Genomic DNA, 22752 nt, shown 5'->3' on the forward strand with positions numbered 1-22752 from the left:
CTAGTTAGTGTATACACAATTATATACTACCTCTGTCCCACCGAAAGTGTCTGAGATTTGTCCAAATTCAGATGTATCTAGACAGTGAAAGCATATAGATACATTCAAATTTTGACAAATATATATCATCTTAAGTTTAAGTCCTGTGTTGTAGTTAATTCCCTTTGTCTTAAGTTATCTATTAGAGAGCTTCCCTGTGACCATCCGAAGGGTAAGAAATGTTTAACTGTATAAGTGGATTGCCTAGACCTTTCCATCAGTTCGGACTTTTGGCTGCGTTGGCTAGTCCATGAATGTTGACATGGTGTCAGAGCCAGGGTCTCTAGTTCGAGTCCTGACTTTCGCAATTTATCCTAAAATTGTTGTTTCCCCCTCGGAGTCCACGTATATGCCTCTTGAGCTATACCTCTGAGTCTTTCCACGTGTTGACTTGTCTCCCATCACACGTGAGGGGGGTGTTGAATTGTATAAGTGGATTGCCGCCCTTGCGATCAGTTCAGACTTTTGGTTGTGTTGGTAGTGCATGAAGCTTGACAAGAAAGAAATGCTCTTTGTAGCTAACCCCAAGTCTGGTAACATTTGCAAAATAGGTATCAGATGCAGCTATCGAATCAGTAGAAGAATTTGCATTTTAGAGTTGAAGGTTCATAATCTCTTCCTACTATTGATAGTAAAGGGTACACATGGTATTTGTTTATCTCATTTTCACGTTCTAAAAAAGGTACGCTATATGGTTGTGCTAAGTTAAACTGATTAAGTATGTTCAAGTTTATCGAAAAAATACTACCAACATCTAAAACATCAATATAGGTTCATATATTACAAAAGATATTTAGATTTTCTTTTCTCGAACACATGCCTAGTCGTGCATCATTATATATTAGAGCATACAGGGTTGTAGCAAGGCTACGAAAAACTGAGAAAGAAAAAAGAAAGAACTATACAAGGGACTACAGGCAGCTAACTTTGTTAGTCCTGCAGGTGCTAAATCTTATATATATGAGGTTGTAGATAATAGTCGTAAACTTACTCAAACTTAAATAACATTGAATTAGGAAAAAGATAACCTGAGTTATTTTGAATGAGGGGACGTCACAATCACTAATCAGATATAATTGTGGGAAACTGAAATCTATTCAAGAAAATGGGAGAAATAATGTATCAAAAACAAAATTAATTATACCATTTTGCAGATTGTTCACCGATATAAACAAAGAACTGTTTGATCTGCATGTAGGTACATCCAATCAAGGCTTTTTCCCCGATCTCTAGAAAATATAAGCTATGCATGTAATTACAAACGATTTTCTTCTATTTTTATGTTTCTACGTTAACATTTGAGATACTTGTTAATTACATCCATATTCTGCAGTTGCATAGAGTTACTAATTCAGGAATGCATTCACATACGGAGTATACTATGTTTGCTTATGACTGACTAGTACTAATTCATTGCAAGCAACGGTTCATTCATATTCAGATAAAGGATGTGATCGTTAAGTCATATACTTATGAAAGTCCTTATGCATCTCTCTGATGCAGATGGCGGGGGTCTCTCGTCCTCCTCTTGGAGGCAAAATCAATTAGTTATATATGAAACAATGGGTGTAAAAGGTTATCAAAAAGGGTGCCTTCATAGTGCTACATTATCTTTTGAGATACTGGTTAATTACATCCATATTCTGCAGTGGCGTAGAGTTACTAATTCAGGAATGCAATCACATACTGAGCATACTATGTTTGTTGGTGACTAATTAGTACTACTAATTCATTGCAAGCAACGGTTCATTCATATTTAGCAAAAGGGGGTGTGATCATTAAGTCATTTAAGAAATGTAAAATATAAACAAGGTAGTTCATGAATAACTTCATTGGTTAAGGCAGTGTATCATGCAATGCAACATAAGGACTGAAAAAATACCATTTGCGGTGTCCCAGAAGTACGTGGAGCCGTCAGTTTCGTCCACCGCAAAAACGTGGCCACCGAGTTCAATGGCATCACAGTAATTTGGATAATCAGGTGCAGGTGTAAGGGCCTCCAGCATTCTCCAGTCGCCACCCCCTTCAAGGTAGAAAATCGTTTTGTCGAACAAGGCGATGAGCTTGTAATCTACGTACCTCCCACCTTTTGTGGGCACTTGGCAGATTACAATCTTCAACAAATTAATTACTGGACCCCAGTTTAAATAGTATCCAGGTTTATATGAGACACTAGTATCATCAATCTTCGAAGCTGGTAGGGATGGAAGAGGGATATGTCGCTCGGTGTAGACGTTCACGAGGCACCACTGGCACCGATGATGATCGGCGGCGGCGATCCAGTCGCCGTTCGCGCCAAGCCATTTTCTGCCGTGCATGAACGGCAGGGCGACAGAACGGCGAGGATGGTCGAGGGGAACCAGGTCGTACATGGTATCATGCAGACGAGATGCTCTCGCCACATCCCAGGGTTCATCGAACCAATAAGCAGGCGGAGGCATCAGCAGGCAGGGTTCATCCCAATGGTGCATCTTACCTTCATCCTTGCTGATCCGGTCGTAGAGCTCCCTGGAACATGCGGCAAGTCGGACGGTGTAGGTAACGTCCAGATGCGCAGCGATGAGGTCGATGTTGTCGTCGGTGAGAGCCTCCCAGTGGCCTTCCCCGCCGCCCCGGCAAAGCCAAGAATAATCCATCACGTGAAGATGGATTTAGGTGGATGGCGGATGCAACTGCACTTGGGGTTTTCGGAGGAGAGGGCGAGCGCTATGGAAGGAACGATGCGGCGCGCGGCCGGCCGGGGTAAGGAGAGAAAGGTATAGTACTAGTGATGCGGCGTGGTGGGGATCGAGATCCTGCGCGTGCGCGTGATTCTGGGAGGGTGAAGAAGAAGATGATAGACATGCAAGGGGCAAAAACTAGGTAGAGTAGTACTCTAGGCTGCTGCAGCGACTGGGCGCCGATTTGACTGTTGGTATACTAGCACGCCACCCATCTATAAATTTGCGACGGCGTTTGGTGCAGTGATGTCTCGTCACATCAGGTTGACCAGAGAGGTTTTTTTTACAGTTTCCATTTCGATATATTTTTCGCCAATAATCGTAGTTCTCTACATGCCAGAGACACATACCTTAACACGTGGGCAGCATGCAACCGCACGAGCACCAAAATGGAATGAGAGATGTTTTAGAGCAGAACTTCATTTTCAATGCCTTTCCTAGCTTGGTTTGGAAACTGGACAGAGCTTCAGTGATTTGATGCTTCCAAGATACATTGTGACTATGTGCCACCATCTACCATCCATTTGAGATCCAACGTTCCAAACTATCTCTTATTTGAAAGCTAAGGGCTCCTTTGATTCAAAGGATTTGCATAGGAATTGTGTAGGATTTGGTTCCTATGGGAAAATTTCCTATACATGTTGTTTGATTCATAGGAACATAGCCTATAGGAAAAATTCCTATAGGAATCTTGTAGTGTAATTCCTATAGGAAAAAAGCATTAGCCCATACCTCATGGAAAAATTCCTTTGCTACAATCAAACAAACTTCATCTTCCTATAGGATTCAAGTAGATATTCCATTCCAATTCTATACCTTTCCTATTCCTATGTTTTTCCTATCCTTCAAATCAAAGGAGCCGAAAAACTATTCAGAAAATTTTGAAAAAAAATCCAGTAATATGTAGATGCCTTGTTTTAAAATCTATGAAGCTTGTGATTAAATAGCTTCTTACGTACTCGAGCACTAGTTCAAACTAAATATATATTTGTTCACAAACCTATAATTCAAATCGAATGAAACTTCACCAAAATATAAATCGAAATATGCATGATTTACTGGAAGTTTGAGATATGAACCTTAACATTAATTAAGATGGGACCCAACATTAATTAAGATGGGACCCACGTAGTATGAGATAGTGTAATTCCTATAGGAAAAAAGCATTAGCTCATACCTCATGGAAAAATTCCTTTGCTACAATCAAACAAACTTCATCTTCCTATAGGTTTCAAGTAGACATGCCATTTCAATCCTATACCTTTCCTATTCCTATGTTTTTCCTATCCTTTAAATCAAAGGAGAACTCATTTACATGACATTATTTTTTCCATGAAGCAGAGTTAACACACCTATCAATTGGTACATTTTGGAGTGACTAATAAGGAACCAGGCTTACTTATTCGTTTTCACGTGTAAAACTTGTCTAAATCTTGGTCAAACCAAATTGGCAGGAAATAAAAAAAACAGAAAAATGAAAAACCAAAGCACATAGTCTTATATGTCATATAGTAAGCATTAAAGTTGATAAACAAGGTCTAGACATATTCAAACCATACAAATCATGTATCTACCCCCTAACCCCTAAACTATGTCTTATGAAGTCAAGCATGAAGAGAAGTGGTTTTGGGTTTCAAACATGGAAATTTCAAAAACCTCCCAAAAACTTCATTTTAGAGTGACTAAGAAGGATACATGCTTCCCTTTTCATTTTCATGTTTTAAACTTGTTTAAATCTTGGTCAAACCTAGGATTTGACCAAGATACAAATGGGCACAAAAAAATAAAAATGAAAAACAAAAGCACATAGTCTTCTTATGTCATATCGTAAGCATTCAAATTGATAAACAAGGTCTAGATATATCCAAACCAGACAAATCATGTATGTACCCCCTGTCGATCTTATGAAGTCTAGCATGAAGAAAACTCGTTTTGGGTTTCAAACATGGAATTTTCAAGAACATCCCAAAAGCTTCATTTTAGAGCGACTAAGAAGGATCCAGGCTTAACTTTCCATTTTCATGCTTTAAACTTATTTAAATCTTGGTCAAATCTAGGACTTCGCCAAGTTTCAGTTGGGCATAAAATAAAAAAATAGAAAAATGAAAAACCAAAGCACACATAGTCTTCTTATGTCTAATATATAGTAAGCATTAAAGTTGGTAAACAAAGTCTAGACATATTCAAACTAGAAAAATCATGTATCTACCCACTAACCCCTAAACTCTGTCTTATGAAGTCAAGCATGAAGAGAAGTGGTTTTGGGTTTCAAACATGGAAATTTCAAAAACCTCCCAAAAACTTCATTTTAGGGTGACTAAGAAGGATACAGGCTTCCCTTTTCATTTTCATGTTCTATACTTGTTTAAATCTTGGTCAAACCTAGGATTTGACCAAGATTCAAATGTGCATCAAAATTCAAAAAAAAATCAGAAAAATGAAAAACCAAAGCACATAGTTTTCTTATGTCATATAGTAAGCATTTAAGTTGATAAACAAGGTCTAGACATATTCAAACAAGAAAGATCATGTATCTACCCCCTATCCCTAAACTTTGTCTTATGTAGTCAAGCATGAAGAGAAGTGGTTTTGGGTTTCAAATATGGAAATTTCAAAAACCTATCAAAAGCTCCATTTTAGAGTGACTAAGAAGGATCCATGCTTACTTTGTTTAAATAATTGTCAAACCTAGGATTTGACCAAGATTTAAATGGGCATAAAATAAAAAAAAACAGAAAAATGAAAAACAAAAGCGTATAGTCTTCTTATGTCACATATATATATAGTAAGCATTCAAAAGTTGATAAACAAAGTCTAGACATATTCCAATAAGAAAAATCATGTATCTACCCCTAACCCTAAACTCTGTCTTATGAAGTCAAGCATGAAGAGAAGTGGTTTTTGGTTTCAAACATGCATGGAAATGTCAAAAACCTCCCAAAAGCTTCATTTTAGAGTGACTAAGAAGGATCCAGTATTACCTTTCATTTTCATGTTTTAAACTTGTTTAAATCTAGGTCAAACCTAGGATTTGACCAAGATTCAAATGGGCATAATAATTCAGACAAAAAAACTAAAGAATGAAAAACCAAAGCACATAGCCTTCTTAATTATGTCATATAGTAAACATTCAAGTAGATAAACAAGGTCTAGACATATTCAAACCAGAAAAATCATGTATATATCTACACCTAACCCTAAACTCTGTCTTATGAAGTCAATCATGAAGAGAATTAGTTTTGGGTTTCAAACATGGAAATTTCAAGAACGTCCCAAAAGCTTCATATATATATTTTAGAGTGACTAAGAAGGATCCTGGCTTACGTTTTCATTTTCATGTTTGAAACTTGTTTAAATCATGGTCAAACCTAGGATTTGACCAAGAATCAAATGGGCATAAAATTCTAAAAAATAGAAAAATGAAAAACAAAAGCACATAGTCTTCTTATGTCATATAGTAAGCATTCAAGTTGATAAACAAGGTTTAGACATATTCAAACCAGACAAATCATGTAACTAATTCATGATACTATGCATTGTAGGTGTTGTATCATAAACTAGTATCATACTCCCTCCGTCCATAAATAAGTGGACGTGCGGGATTTTCAAGGTAAATTAGTAAAAAGAGAGAAAAATTGCATTGGGAAGATGCAACCAACATCTCTCTCCTCTTTAATTATTTCATCTCCAATAGGCTAAGTGCATGTACAAAATTAAGATAACATGTGTTGAATATTATTGGGTTTGATTTCCATGCGATGAGAGAGAAATAACTTTTGCTAATTTAAAGTGCATTGGGAACATAGAAGTACACTCTTCATGGACAAAGTTTGAGGCTAGATGTCCACTTATTTGAGGATGGAGGGAGTATGTATGATACTAGTCTATGATACTTCCCATTGTGACTAGTCTAAGTGCTTTTGCACAATGAACACTAGCTATGCACAGACCTCAAAAAACACTTCTACATCATTCTACTATTCACAATTTCTTTTCCTAATAGAACTACGTACCATTGTTTTTAATATAATCTTGTGACGAGAGTATATATTTCTAAAATAGTCATTTATGTTTCGCATAGCTCAAAGAGGGGTACTTAATTATGAGAGATATCTTTCAACTAATACGTTGTAGGAGTACTTTAATTATGTGAGCTATCGTGTGAAATGCATACTAGAACGAGTACAGAAGGTGTTTGATAACATTACAGGCCACACGCCCAGTGTAGCCTGCATTGTAGGAGCATTACATCAATTTAACAACTACGGAGGAGTAGCCTAGGTAGAGATAACAGGCAAAGGAAATAGTTCAACAGATAGTACAACACAACTACGGAAAGGGAGTAGCCTAGGTAGAGATAAACATGCAAATGAAATAGTTCAACAGATACAAATCTTGCATTACAACACGAGTATTACATAAAGTACATCAGCCCTTCTTTACGGACACGTGACGCGAAGGCAGGTTCCATTGCCGGAGCATTGGCGAAGCTTGGGATGAACCACAACGAGAACCTGCCGCCATGTCCATCTAATGTTGGTTTGGAAACCAACGATGCGATCTTCGAATTCAAACTGAAGCGGCAAATTTCTGGAGAAGGAGGATATGCAAGGCCTACTGCATGGTGCGATGTGTAAACAGAGTTGCTTCTCGCTATATTTGGACGGTCATGTTCTGCCCCGTCTTCTACTGGAATATAATTGGATAGTTCACTCCAAGGAAGAGAGAATATGATCCAAGGGAAATAATCCTCCTCCATGGCCTCGGTGGCATCAACTGACTGGTGTCCATGCTGTACACCTCGCAGCCAAGTAAACCCTTACCATACCCACTAATAGTGCGACCATGACGACCCTCAGAGGTAGCAGCAGCAGGTAAAATCCAAACCAGTCCAGTATAATCCCGCCCGTCAGTAACGCCCCAGGTATGGACCAGAAAAAGTCTAGAACCATCAGGAGATCATGCTAACCACCAGGAGCCAAGATTGTACCGACCTTGTTCATCAAGTTCTGGTGGAATAGGTGCCGTGCTGATCAACAAAGGACCTTGCAAAGGAAAGCACAGCTTGAAGTCAGTTCAGCAAAACTTGATTAGTTCATTACATACATGAATAATGATACTAGCTAAAATACTGCCTCCTATCCAAATTAATTGACTCAACTGGATGTATCTAGCTAGATATGCACAAATTAATTGACTCAAGTTTGTCTAGCTAGATGCATTCGCTAGACAAAGCTGAGTCAATTTGATTTGGATATGAGGGGGTACTTTATTTTGACTCAAAGGCATATCGCTGCTGATTTTGATTGAATATAGAGGGGGAAAGGTACAGGCATGACACGAAAACTGCACAACAAAAAGAAAAAGGCTAAAGCTAAATCTGAAACTAGCAGGTAATAGCGAAAACACATCATATGAGATGAGAAAAATTACCCCAAGAAAGTTGATTCCATGCATAAACTTCGCCTGTCTGAGTTACATCAAATACAATACCCTTGTGGATGATTGCATCGGAGTAGCCGAACGCTAAGAACTGGTTGTCAAGAACTGTCCATGTGCTAGAAGCACAGTGAAGGACTGCAATTGCCGCGTTGAAGATGGCAAGAACAGAGAAACTAGTATAATTTGAAGCAGCTATTGGAACTCGGCAAATAGCTATCTTCAGCAGTTGAAGATGTTGATCATTACACTCGAACACAAGTTTATCCGGGGTGGATTTAAACTCACGTATTGCTGGTAGAGGAATCCGGCGACCAGTGTACACATTGACAAGCTCCCAATTCCAGGGGAAGCCAAGAAGAGCGATCCAATCTCCATTCGCGCCTGCCCACATGCCCGTACCACCATCTGGAATCACGGCATCGGAAGAGATCCTGTCCAGCGGCGTCAGTTGGCACAATGTACCCTTTCGCTCTTTTGAATCCTGCTGCTCGCCCTTCTGCGCACCCTGTAGCTTGAACTTGATGACGCGGGAGAAGGGATTGTGCGCGGAGGGTACCTGAGTTTGGTGAGTATGAAGAACACAGGGCAAGCCAAACGGCTGAGATGCAGGCAGAGCTACACTTTGTGTCGCTGAATCATGATAAAACTTGCATGAACCGACGAGGCTCACGGCGGTGATGACATCGCATCGGGATGCGATTTCTTCAAAGGGGCCATCAGCAAACACCCAAGAACTGCCACTCTCATTGATCGATCTCGCCATTGGAAGGATGCGGTCAAGTGGGTGTGGGGGTGTGGGAGTGGGACGCTGGCGTTTGGGTATGAGGTATTGGAGGACAGTGCGAGCGGCAGCTGGTAGAGCGATATGGATAAAAGTCCACAACTTCTACTAGTACCATTAAACAGGTGGCTCGAGATGATCCGAAAAAGGCATGGCAGCGGTGGTGCAGGGGCTGCTCGTGTAGGCGGGGTCACCAGAGAAGATGGAGATGAAGAAGACGGAGAGGCAGGCAAAAAACAATTTGAATTGGAATCAATATACGAGTACTACGGGCGTGCCTTCTCTCTCTGGTCTCTGCTGCACTTACTGCACCTGTCGTGAAGGCGTGTGACCCGAGAAGAAGCTAATGTATTGTATAGCTGTCCTTGCACGCCGTGGAGCTATATTTTGTCTCATCAAATCAGCTCTAGACAGTTTCAGCAGAGAAAAGATCCTTTGCCATCATCATGATATATTACCACGGGCCCACGGCAGTGCACCTTGTACTACCATATACTCTACTGCTCTATATGTTGCACAAACCACCACTTGGACATTTTTTTTGCAGTTTCCACCATGTGGTGGTCTAATGTGTTGCAAATTTCACCACTTGGTTATCTAATCAGTTAGTTAGTCATGTTGATAGCAAAATCGACAAGTGGGTTCAACATATCAATGCTCCAATTAATGTTTTAGAAAAAATATATTTTTCAAAATTCATACTTCTTTTATTTAGCTATTTAAAAATACTTATTCATTTATTTCAACAAATATTGTGCGGTCTTGAATTTTTTTCAAACAAATATTATGGCATCGGGTTCGGGAATCCTGATAAGGACTGGTCGTGGTACGGGAACTCGAAATGAGGCCCACAACATGGTCGAGAGTGGCAAGGAACCCGTCAAGGTGGATGAACTCGGGAAACCTTGGTAGAGGTAGGGATCTTGAGGAGGCCATTAGGGTTAGCCTACCCCCCAATAAGCGTATGAGCGAAAAAAATTCACATAAGTAGTAGCTATTATTAAAATTTCACAAATATTACGCGCTTTTGAATATTTCAAAAGTATTGTGGCGTCACGTTGGCCTTGCCCGAATTTTACCTTTCAGGCTGGATGTCACGAGCATGATCACTCAACCAACCGGGTCCAAACATATATATACAATTGGCCTCCTCGAGCCTACACCGACCAGATTGTCATTGAAACTGGATCATATAGTGTCTATAGGATTGATGTCCTAAGGAAATATTCCAACAACGGAAGTCGTTTGATTCGTTGTATTATATTCCTTAGGAATCTTGTTGGGCTTGTTTGGTTCGAAGAAAATTCATAGAAATTTTGTGGGATTCAAATCTCAGTGGCTCCTTTTATTCTTGAATACATGATAATTCATACTAATGCACGTGTTTTTTGTGTAGCACTACAACCAAAGAACATGCAATTCAAATTTGTGTGATTTCTTTCATATAGGATTAATTCAACATGCAATCATATTCAATTCCTGCATTATTTCTATTTTAACATTTTGTACACATCATGCATGCGACCCAAACAATGCGTGCATGGTGGGGGGGGGGGGGGTTGTTTCGTTGCAAAAGCAGTTGGTCACACCACAAACAAACAACAATTAATCTAAATTCACGTGGTTTCCCCGCGATGCAACCAAACAATATTCGATGAAACTAAGCATGTCATAAACATATACAATACACAACATAAAATTTGGCTGCTTTGATTATTCGCGAGATTTTCAAAGTGCGGGAATATGAAAATTGTATGATTGGAGAGTGATGATCATCTCCAAATATTAGGATTGAGAAACAACGGTATTTGGATCCAATAACATTTGATTACGTGTGAAAACCAAAAGAAATAATAACATACGGTTACACAATGAAGGATTTTTTGTTTTTATATAAAAATGTATTGTCAATGAATTCTGAAAATTGCAAAACTATGAATTAAACAATCAGAAATCGTGTCAGACTAATTCCTACGATTCGAGATTCTAGTACGGAGTATGATTTCTTTGAAGGGGCGCAGAGGGACGTGGGTAGCAATGTCGGGTCCCTGTCTTGTCTGTATACACTGTACTTACGTCAGACTAGTGTTGCTCAGGAAGTCTTAATCTGACGTACTCTGAAGCTAGATGCATCACTGTTTCCAATCTAACACCAGAAATCCTCAACTCGTATCCAGTCTCTGTCCTCATTTTTTCGGCAAAATAGACAGAAATAACCCAAAGTCAAAAAGATTGGGAAAAACAAAATTTTGACATACTTGGGTTATTTTTGTCCAAATTCTCGTTTTTTTTTCTCTTGGCTTCCCTACCCTTGAATCCATGTCACTTACGTGTGTTGCCCATGCGTCAGGTCACACACTTCAGTGAGCACAAGTGACGTGATGTATGTACGCAAACTCCCAGCGATCTTCTTTGTCAAGAGAAGACGCATCAAGATTCAAGACCCGATCGCATTTCTTGCTTTCGGCCTGGGGTCCTCCATGTAAAAGTTAGGGCTTTTGTTTTTCATTTTTCTATTTTTTAAATTTTATGCCCATTTGATTCTTGGTCAAATCCTAGGTTTGACCACGATTTAAACAAGTTTCAAACATGAAAATGAAAACGTAAGCCAGGATCCTTCTTAGTCACTCTAAAATATATGAAGCTTTTGGGACGTTCTTGAAATTTCCATATTTGAAACCCAAAACCAATTCTCTTCATGATTGACTTCATAAGACAGAGTTTAGGGTTAGGTGTAGATATATACATGATTTTTATGGTTTGAATATGTCTAGACCTTGTTTATCTACTTGAATGTTTACTATATGACATAATTAAGAAGGCTATGTGCTTTGGTTTTTCATTCTTTAGTTTTTTGTCTGAATTATTATGCCCATTTGAATCTTGGTCAAATCCTAGGTTTGACCTAGATTTAAACAAGTTTAAAACATGAAAATGAAAAGGTAAGCATGGATCCTTCTTAGTCACTCTAAAATGAAGCTTTTGGGAGGTTTTTGAAATTTCCATGTTTGAAACCAAAAACCACACTTCTCTTCATGCTTGACTTCATAAGACGAAGTTTAGGGTCGATAAGGGGTAGATACATGATTTGTCTGGTTTCAATATGTCTAGACCTTGTTTATCATCTTGAATGCTTACTATATGACATAAGAAGACTATGTGCTTTGGTTTTTTATTTATCTAATTTTTTTAATTTTATGCCCATTTGAATCTCGGTCAAATCCCAGGTTTGACCAGGATTTAAACAAGTTTAAAACATGAAAATGAAAAGGTGTAAGCATGGATCCTTTGTAGTCACTCTAAAATGAAGCTTTTGGGAGGTTCTTGAAATTTCCATGCATGTTTGAAACCCAAAACCACTTTTCTTCATGCTTGACTTCCTAAGACAGAGTTTAGGGTTAGGGGTAGATACATGATTTTTCTGGTTTGAATATGTCTAGACCTTGTTTATCAACTTGAATGTTTACTATATATATGACATAATTAAGAAGGCTATGTGCTTTGGTTTTTCATTCTTTAGATTTTTTGTCTGAATTTTTATGCCCATTTGAATCTTGGTCAAATCCTAGATTTGACCAAGATTTAAATAAGTTTAAAACATGAAAATGAAAAGATAAGCAACGATCCTTTAGTCGCTCTAAAATGAAGCTTTTGGAAGGTTTTAGAAATTTCCATGTTTGAAACCCAAAACCACTTCTCTTCATGCTTGACTTCATAAGACGAAGTTTAGGGTCGATAAGGGGTAGATACATGATTTGTTGGGTTTGAATATGTCTAGACCTTGTTTATCAACTTGAATGCTTACTATATGACATAAGAGGACTATGTGCATTGGTATTTCATTTTTTGATTTCTATGCCCATTTGAATCTTGGTAAATCCTAGGTTTGAGCAAGATTTAAGTCTGGATCCTTCTCTTAGAAACTCTAAAATGAAGCTTTTGGGAGGTTCTTGAATTTACCATGTTTGAAACCAAAAACCACTTCTGTTCATGCTTGACTTCTGATGACCCACAAGTATAGGGGGTGTATCGTAGTATTTTCGATAAGTAAGAATGTCGATCCCAACGAGGAGCAGAAGGTGTTGACAAGCAGTTTCGATGAAGGATTCACTGTAAATGCTCACAGACAAGTATTCAGGGGGTTTTGATGTAACAGTTGAATAAAGTACGAGTAAGTAAAGTGCGAGAGTAACAATTGCAGCGAGTGGCCCAATCCTTTTTAGCACAAAGGACAAGCCGGTTTGTTTACTTATAATGACCAAATGTTCTCGAGGACACACGGGATTTTAGTCTAGTGCTTTCGCTACATACGGCTAAATAATCTTCATTGTTATGATAAGTGTTGTGTGGGTGAACCTATGCTAATGCACCGCCCTTCCTAGGACTAATACATACTTGTGATTATACCCCTTGCAAGCATCCGCAACTACAAGAAAGTAATTAAGAATAAATCTAACCACAGCCTTAAACTCTGAGATCCTGCTATCCCTCCTGCATCGATATACCAGCGGGGGTTTAGGTTTCTGTCACTCCGGCAACCCCGCAATTGGCAAACGAATACAAGATGCATTCCCCTAGGCCCATAAATGGTGAAGTGTCATGTAGTCAACGTTCACATGACACCACTAGAAGAATAACACCACAACTTAAATATCACACCATTGAATATTACTCAACCATAGTTCACTACTAACATTTAGACTTCACCCATGTCCTCAAGAACTAAACGAACTACTCACGAGACATCATATGGAACATGATCAGAGGTGATATGATGATGAATAACAATCTGAACATAAACTTGGTTCAATGGTTTCACTCAATAGCATCAACAACAAGTAGAGATCGATACCGGGAGAGTTTCCCCTATCAAACAATCAAGATCAAACCCAAATTGCTACGGCGGTGACGGTGTCCAGCGGTGGAGACGGCGGTGATGATGATGGAGATGATGATGATGGTGATGGAGATGATGTCCAGCTCGATGACGGTGACGATGGCGTCGATTTCCCCCTCCCGGAGGGAATTTCCCCGGCGGATTCCTGCCCGCCGGAGAGCTCTTTTCTCTGGTGTTCTCCGCCCCGCAGAGGCGGCTGTAACTCTTCGCGAGGTACCCTCTGTGGCTTAGGTTTTCGGGACGAAGGATTTCGCGAAGAAAAGGAGGCGAAAGGGGCTGTGGGCCCCCACACCACATGGCGGCGCGGCCAGGCCATGGGCCGCGCCGCCCTAGGGTGTGGGCCCACCCTGGGTCCTCCTGGCTCCTCCTTCTGGCTTCCTTCGTCATCTTGAAAAATAGGATTTTTGGTATAATTTCCTTCCACAGTTGATCTTCCGAAATATTGCGTTCTGACGGTGCTTTTTCTAGCGAATCCCGGCCCCGGTGCTTGATCCTCCAATAATGATGAAACATGCAAAATAGATGAAATAACATAAGTATTGTGTCCCAATATGAAATATATCAATGAATAACAGCAAATTATGATATAAAATAGTGATGCAAATTGGACGTATCAACCCCCCCAAGCTTAGACTTCGCTTGTCCCCAAGCGAAACTGAGCTCGATAGACAGGACCACATGTTTATGGAGTGAAGAGTCGATAAATAAAATACGGACAAGAAGCATCATATTCATTCACACAAGACATTATAGTAAACAACCTCTTATAACTCAACTTGAAACAAGTATAAGGTAATCACAAGTAAAGGTGCATAAGAAATCATAATTGGTGATGGCAAACTTCGTTCTTGGTCAGAGAACAATTAACAGATTATACTTATCTCATTGAGCAGCGCTCTCATGTTAAAGTTTATAAGGCACAACTTGCATACTCAATCATAATGGTCTCTTCATAATCATTGATAACATGCAAAGCTATATTCATTCAGATAAAACTTGTACTAAACAAGGAAGAATAAAAGACATGATGAAGCAAATCACAATATAATGGTTTGATCACAACTACTCAAATGCTTGCTTGAGATGGAGGGAAATAGGTTCTTGACTCAACATAAAGTAAAAGACAGGCCCTTCGCAGAGGGAAGCAGGGATTAAATCATGTGCTAGAGCTTTTTCAGTTTTGCCATCATATAAAGAGAATAAAAGTAACATTTTGAGAGGTGTTTGTTGTTGTCAACGACTGGTAGCGGGTACTCTAGCCCCCTTGCCAGACAACCTTCAAAGAGCGGCTCCCATATTATTTTCATTTTATGTGGCACTCCTTCCAACCTTTCTTTCACAAACCATGGCTAACCGAATCCTCGGGTGCCTGCCAACAATCTCATACCATGAAGGAGTGCCCTTTTTATTTTAGTTTTATTATGATGATGACACTCCCCCCAACCTTTGCTTTCTCAAGCCATGGCTAACCGAATCCTTCGGGTGCCGTCCATCAATCACATACCATGGAGGAGTATCTATTTAGTTTAATTAATTTGGGACTGGGAATCCCATTGCCAGCTCTTTTTGCAAAATTATTGGATAAGCGGATGAAGCCACTAGTCCATTGGTGGAAGTTGCCCAACAAGATTGAAAGATAAAACACCACATACTTCCTCATGAGCTATGAAACATTGACACAAATAAGAGATACTAAGTTTTGAATTGTTTAAAGGTAGCACATGAAGTATTTACTTGGAATGGCAGAAAATACCATGTAGTAGGTAGGTATGGTGGACACAAATGACATAGGTTTGGGTTAAGGTTTGGATGCACGAGAAGTATTCCCTCTCAGTACAGGTCTTTGGCTAGCAAGGTTAATTAGCAAGCATAAGAGTCGAGGGAAACAAACAAATATACATGTGATAGAAACAATCATGCATCTTCCTTGTAAGTACAAACAATTTTAACTTCAGAATAATAAGCTATGAGCTAACAAGAAAGAAAGACAGTGAAACATCTACATGTATTTCTCTTTTCTACTTAAACCTCAAAGTGTTGTTGCTATTGACCAATGCTAAGTTTGCCAAAACCAAATAGATTTATTCAATGCTCCCAAAGTGATACTAATACTAATGACAAGGTAAACCATATAATAGAGATTGCAAACTAGAATAAGATGTGCAATATGTAAATGATAAGACTTCTCATTAATATTCCATAACGATAACTCATACCAAGGGATACATAGATAACCAACTAAAGGAGAGATACTTCCAAACTGCAACCCATCTTATATGATAACTTCCCTACTCATGATATGACACTACTTGACAATAAAAATAAGAGGTAGTGATAATGTGATACCGCGGCACTCCCCCAAGCTTGGAACAAACCAAGGGGATGCCAATACCGATGATGAATTACTCCTGCGGCGATGGTGGTGATGAATTCCTGACAAGCTTCTCAATAAGCTCCTGAAGTTCATCAATCCTATATATGAGATTGCGAATCATCTCTGAATTGTGCTCGACGCGGTTAAGGAGTCTGTCTGACGGCGAGTCCCAGCTCTTGGAGTTATTTCCCCACTCTTCAGCCTCAGGCTCCTTCTCTCCTGCAGTGTTAGAGTGATCTATATCCCACTGGCTAGGCAATGCTGCCTTGGGAGTCCCTTCAATTTGATTATTGAAAATTAGATTGTGGAAGGGGTGATGAGTGCCTGATAAGGATGACTTCGGAGCTAGGTAATGACGTGGAACCGCTCCTCCAGTGCAAATTCTTGCGCTCTTGTTTGCACTAAAAGGGTTGTCCACCACCTTGATGCTTGCGATGGTAGCACGCGGGTGTGCGCGCGAATCTTCCTCCACCTCTTCTTCATCCTCTTCCTTGACGTCCTTGTCTTCCTCTTTCCACCCAAGATCTCGATCATCTTCATCCGGAAACTCCTTGCCCTTGTTCTTGGAGACCATGGTGCTTCTAGACCGAAAACAGATCCTGGCAGAAACAGCTCGAAACAAAACACGTCGAGAACACGATATACGGACCTCCAGGGGTCCGGAGGATTATATAGCAAAAAATTTCACGACAAAAGGAAAGTACCAGATCGAACCAGAGTCGGAAATGGGCGACGAGGCGGCCAAACCATAGGGCGGCGCGGGCCCAGGCTTGGCCGCGCCGGCCTATGGTGGCGCCCCCTCGTGCGTCCTTTCCACTCCGTTTCGAACTCGTAATTTTTCATATTTTCCAAAAACAGCGAAAATATTGTTCGGAAAGTAAATTGCGTACTTTTCATTACCAGTACTGTTACCTATTCAAAGTCGAGTTCTGGCGGACTGTCAAATTGCCCTTTGATGAAGGCCTCCGGTGTTTCCACTTGAATAATATCAACATCAACATTATAGGAATCACCTGAGATAAAATGCTTGAGTCTTTGTCCATTCACCACTTGCGTAGCATTGCCTTGGAGAGAGCTAATTTTGATTGCTCCTGAACGATACACCTCCTCGACAACATATGGTCCTTCCCATTTCGAGAGTAATTTCCCTGCAAAGAGTCTGAGACGAGACCGATACAAAAGGACTTTATCCCCAATATTAAATTCTCTTTTAATAATCCTTCTATCATGCCATTTTTTAACTTTCTCTTTAAAGAGTTTAGCATTTTCATAAGCTTCACTTCTCCATTCATCTAGAGAACTTAATTGCAGCAACCTCTTATCACCGGCAAGTTTAGGATCTTTATTTAATTCTCTAACAGCCCAATAAGCTTTGTGCTCTAGTTCTAAAGGTAAATGACAAGCTTTCCCATAAACCATTTTGTAAGGTGACATTCCCATTGGATTTTTGTAAGCAGTTCTATAAGCCCAAAGTGCATCCTTCAATTTACTAGCCCAATTCTTTCTAGTTTTATTAACAGTCTTTCCCAAAATAGATTTAATCTCTCTATTTGATAATTCTACTTGACCACTAGTTTGAGGATGATAAGCGGAAGCAATTCTATGATTAATACCATACTTAGCAAGAGTTTTTCTAAAACCTCCATGAATAAAATGAGAACCTCCATCAGTCATAATATATCTAGGTACTCCAAATCTAGGAAAAATAATATCTAAAAGCATTCTTAAAGAGGTCTCACCATCAGCACTTTTTGTAGGTATAGCTTCCACCCATTTAGTAACATAATCAACAGCAACAAGTATATGAGTGTTACCTTCTGAAGACGGAAAAGGTCCCATGAAGTCAAATCCCCTACAATCAAACGGTTCAATAACAAGAGTATAATTCATAGGCATTTCATTACGTCTGGAGATATTACCAACCCTTTGGCATTCATCACAAGATAAAATAAACTTTCTCGCATCCTTGAAGAGAGTTGGCCAATAAAAACCTGATTGTAAAACCTTTTGCGCGGTTCTTTCTCCGGCGTGATGTCCTCCATAAGCACTACCATGACATTTACTCAATATCTCTTGTTGTTCATATTCGGGAACACATCTTCGCATAATACCATCTACTCCTTCTTTATATAAGTGTGGGTCATCCCAGAAATAATGCCTCAAGTCATAAAAGAATTTCCTCCTTTGCTGAGCTGAAAAGGTTGGAGGCAAGTACTTGGAAACAATAAAGTTAGCATAATCAGCATACCAAGGACTGTCTCGCGAGCTCACCTTTATTACAGCCAATTGTTCATTTGGAAAACTATCATTAACGAACAGGATCATAAGCAATATTTTCCAATCTAGACAAATTATCAGCAACAGGATTATCAGCACCTTTCCTATCTACAATATGTAAATCAAATTCTTGCAAAAGAAGTACCCATCTAATAAGCCTCGGCTTAGCATCTTTCTTTGTCATAAGGTATCTAATTGCAGCATGATCAGTATGAATAGTAACTTTTGAATCAACAATATAAGATCTAAATTTATCGCAAGCAAAGACTACAGCTAATAATTCTTTTTCAGTTGTAGCATAATTTCTTTGAGCAGCATCAAGAGTTTTACTAGCATAATGAATAACATTCAGTTTTTTATCTACTCGCTGTCCAAGAACAGCGCCTACAGCAAAATCACTAGCATCACACATAATTTCAAAGGGTAAGTTCCAATCGGGAGGTTCAACTATAGGAGAGCGATTGTTAAGGCTTTCTTAAGAGTTTCAAAAGCTTCCTTACAATCATCATCAAAAACAAATGGTACATCTTTTTGAAGAAGATTAGTAAGAGGCTTTGAAATCTTGGAGAAATCTTTAATAAATCTCCTATAAAACCCAGCATGACCAAGAACACTACGAATACCTTTAACATCCCTCGGATAGGGCATCTTCTCAATTGCTTCAACTTTAGCTCTATCAACTTCAATACCTTTCTCAGAAATTTTATGTCCCAATACAATTCCTTCATTAACCATAAAGTGGCATTTCTCCCAATTAAGAACAAGGTTAGTTTCTTCACATCTCTGCAAAACTTTATCAAGGTTTCGCAAGCAACTATCAAAAGAATTCCCATAGACGGAAAAATCATCCATGAATACCTCTACAATACTCTCACAAAAACCATGAAAAATAGCAGACATGCATCTTTGAAAAGTAGCAGGAGCATTACATAAACCAAAAGGCATACGTCTATAAGCATAAGTTCCATAGGGACAAGTGAAAGTGGTTTTCTCTTGATCCTTAGCTTTAACAGCAATTTGTGAAAACCCAGAATAACCATCAAGAAAACAAAAATGAGTATTTTTAGACAATCTTTCTAGCATTTGATCAATAAATGGTAAAGGGTAATGATCTTTCTTAGTAACTTTATTAACTTTTCGAAAATCAATGCACATTCTATACCCTACAACTACTCTTTGAGGGATGAGCTCATCATTATCATTAGGCACAACAGTCATTCCTCCTTTCTTGGGAACGCAATGCACAGGACTAACCCATCTACTATCAGCAATAGGATATATAATACCAGCTTCAAGAAGTCTTAATACCTCATTCCTTACCACTTCCTTCATCTTCGGAATTAGACGACGCTGATGTTCAACAACAGGCTTTGCATCATCTTCCATATTAATAGCATGTTGACAAATAGAAGGAGAAATCCCTTTCAAATCATCAAGAGTATAGCCAATAGCGCCTCGGTGCTTCTTCAATATTTCCAATAACCTTTCTTCTTCAATCTCTGAAAGCTTAGAACTAATAATAACAGGATATATTTTCTTATCATCAATATGAGCATATTTAAGATTATCAGGCAAAGGCTTTAAATCAAAAACAGGATCTTCCTTTGGTGGCGGTGTTGTACCCAAGTCTTCCACCGGTAAATCATGCTTGAGAATAGGTTGGCGAAGAAAAATTTCCTCAAGCTCATCTCTTTCTTTCCTAAAAACTTCACTCTCGCTATCCTCCAAATGTTGCTGCAAAGGATTGTTAGGAACAAGAACAATAGATGCACACTGTTCCATTTTAAAATCATCACTAGGCAAATCAGCTTTATAAGGAGTTTTGGTAAATTTAGAGAAGTTAAACTCATAAGATTCACCAGCAAATTTAGTCAAAATTTTCTCTTTCTTGCAATCTATAATAGCTCCACAAGTATTTAGAAAAGGTCTACCAAAAATAATAGGACAATAATCACTAGCAGCAGAACCAAGTACCAAAAAGTCAGCAGGATATTTAATCTTACCGCATAAAACTTCCACATCTCGAACAATACCAATTGGAGAAATAGTTTCTCTATTAGCCAGCTGAATAACCACATCAATATCTTCAAGTTCACAAGAATCAATTTCGTGCATAATCTCCGTGTAAAGCTCATAAGGAATAGCACTAACACTTGCACCAATATCACATAATCCATAATAGCAATGATCACCAATTCTAACAGATAGCATAGGAACACTAGCTTGTTTGGGTTTATTAGGATGTGAAACAATATTAGAAGCATCTTCACAGAAAATAATATGACCATCCTCCACATTTTCAGTCACAAGATCTTTAACTATTGCAACAAAGAGGTTCAACTTTTATTTGTTCTTCAGGTTCTACAGGTTTCTTTTCACTTTTATGAACCGCACTATTTATAACAGAGTACTCCTTCATTTTAGCAGGGAAAGGAGTTTTTTCAATATAAGCTTCAGGAATAACATGATCAGCAGTTTCAACTACAACGCATTTATTAATAGATGAATCAATTTTATCTTTATAAGGTTCATGATACTTATCAAAATTCTTCTTTGGCAATTCATAATGAGAGGCAAAAGGTTTATAAAGATTTACAGCAACTTGAGAATCAAGACCATATGTAGCACTCATATTACGAAATTTATCAGTATCCATAAAAGCTTCAATGCATTTATAATCATAAATTATACCTGATTCTCTGTCCTTGTCGTTCTCCCAACCTTCAGTATTTTCTTGGATCCGATCAAGAAGGTCCCTATTAAACTCTTCTTTGTTGCGTGTAAATGATCCAGAACAAGAAGTATCCAGCAAGGTCTTGTCTTGAAAAGAAAGTCTTGCATAGAAATTATCAATAATAACATTACCAGGAAGCTCATGAATGGGGCATTTGAGCATTAAAGACTTCAATCTCCCCCAAGCTTGGGCAATACTCTCTCCATCATGAGGCCAAAAATTATATATGCGATTCCGATCCTTATGAATTTCACTTGGAGCATAGAACTTAGAATAAAACCGGGGCACAATATCATTCCATTCAAGAGAATCCCCATTATCCAGTAATTTATACCAATGCGCCGCTTTACCAGACAGTGATAAAGAGAATAGTTTCTTCCTCACTTCATCCATAGCAATACCTGCACATTTGAATAAACCGCATAATTCATGCAAAAACAGTAAATGATCACCGGGATGGACAGTTCCATCCCCTTCATAGCGGTTATCCATAACACGTTCAATAATTTTCATAGGTATTTTATATGGTATCACTTCCTCACCTGGCGCCTCATCTACTACCGTTGCAGTAGTAGTAGATTTCCCAAATAAAAATTGAAGAGAAGATCTCTCCATAATGACTTATAGCAGCAGGCAGAAATAAAATCAGCACAACAGTAAAGGTTTTCCTTACCAATTCCACTTACCAATAGCGCTTCACTCCCCGGCAATGGCGCCGTAAAAATAGTCTTGATGACCCACAAGTATAGGGGGTGTATCGTAGTATTTTCGATAAGTAAGAATGTCGATCCCAACGAGGAGCGAGAAGGTGTTGACAAGCAGTTTCGATGAAGGATTCACTGTAAATGCTCACAGACAAGTATCTGTGGGGGTTTTGATGTAACAGTTGAATAAAGTACGAGTAAGTAAAGTGCGAGAGTAACAATTGCAGCGAGTGGCCCAATCCTTTTTAGCACAAAGGACAAGCCGGTTTGTTTACTTATAATGACCAAATGTTCTCGAGGACACACGGGATTTTAGTCTAGTGCTTTCGCTACATACGGCTAAATAATCTTCATTGTTATGATAAGTGTTGTGTGGGTGAACCTATGCTAATGCACCGCCCTTCCTAGGACTAATACATACTTGTGATTATACCCCTTGCAAGCATCCGCAACTACAAGAAAGTAATTAAGAATAAATCTAACCACAGCCTTAAACTCTGAGATCCTGCTATCCCTCCTGCATCGATATACCAGCGGGGGTTTAGGTTTCTGTCACTCCGGCAACCCCGCAATTGGCAAACGAATACAAGATGCATTCCCCTAGGCCCATAAATGGTGAAGTGTCATGTAGTCAACGTTCACATGACACCACTAGAAGAATAACACCACAACTTAAATATCACACCATTGAATATTACTCAACCATAGTTCACTACTAACATTTAGACTTCACCCATGTCCTCAAGAACTAAACGAACTACTCACGAGACATCATATGGAACAT

The sequence above is a fragment of the Lolium perenne genome, chromosome 6, assembly GCF_019359855.2.
Source record: "Lolium perenne isolate Kyuss_39 chromosome 6, Kyuss_2.0, whole genome shotgun sequence".
Lineage (NCBI taxonomy): Eukaryota > Viridiplantae > Streptophyta > Magnoliopsida > Poales > Poaceae > Lolium > Lolium perenne.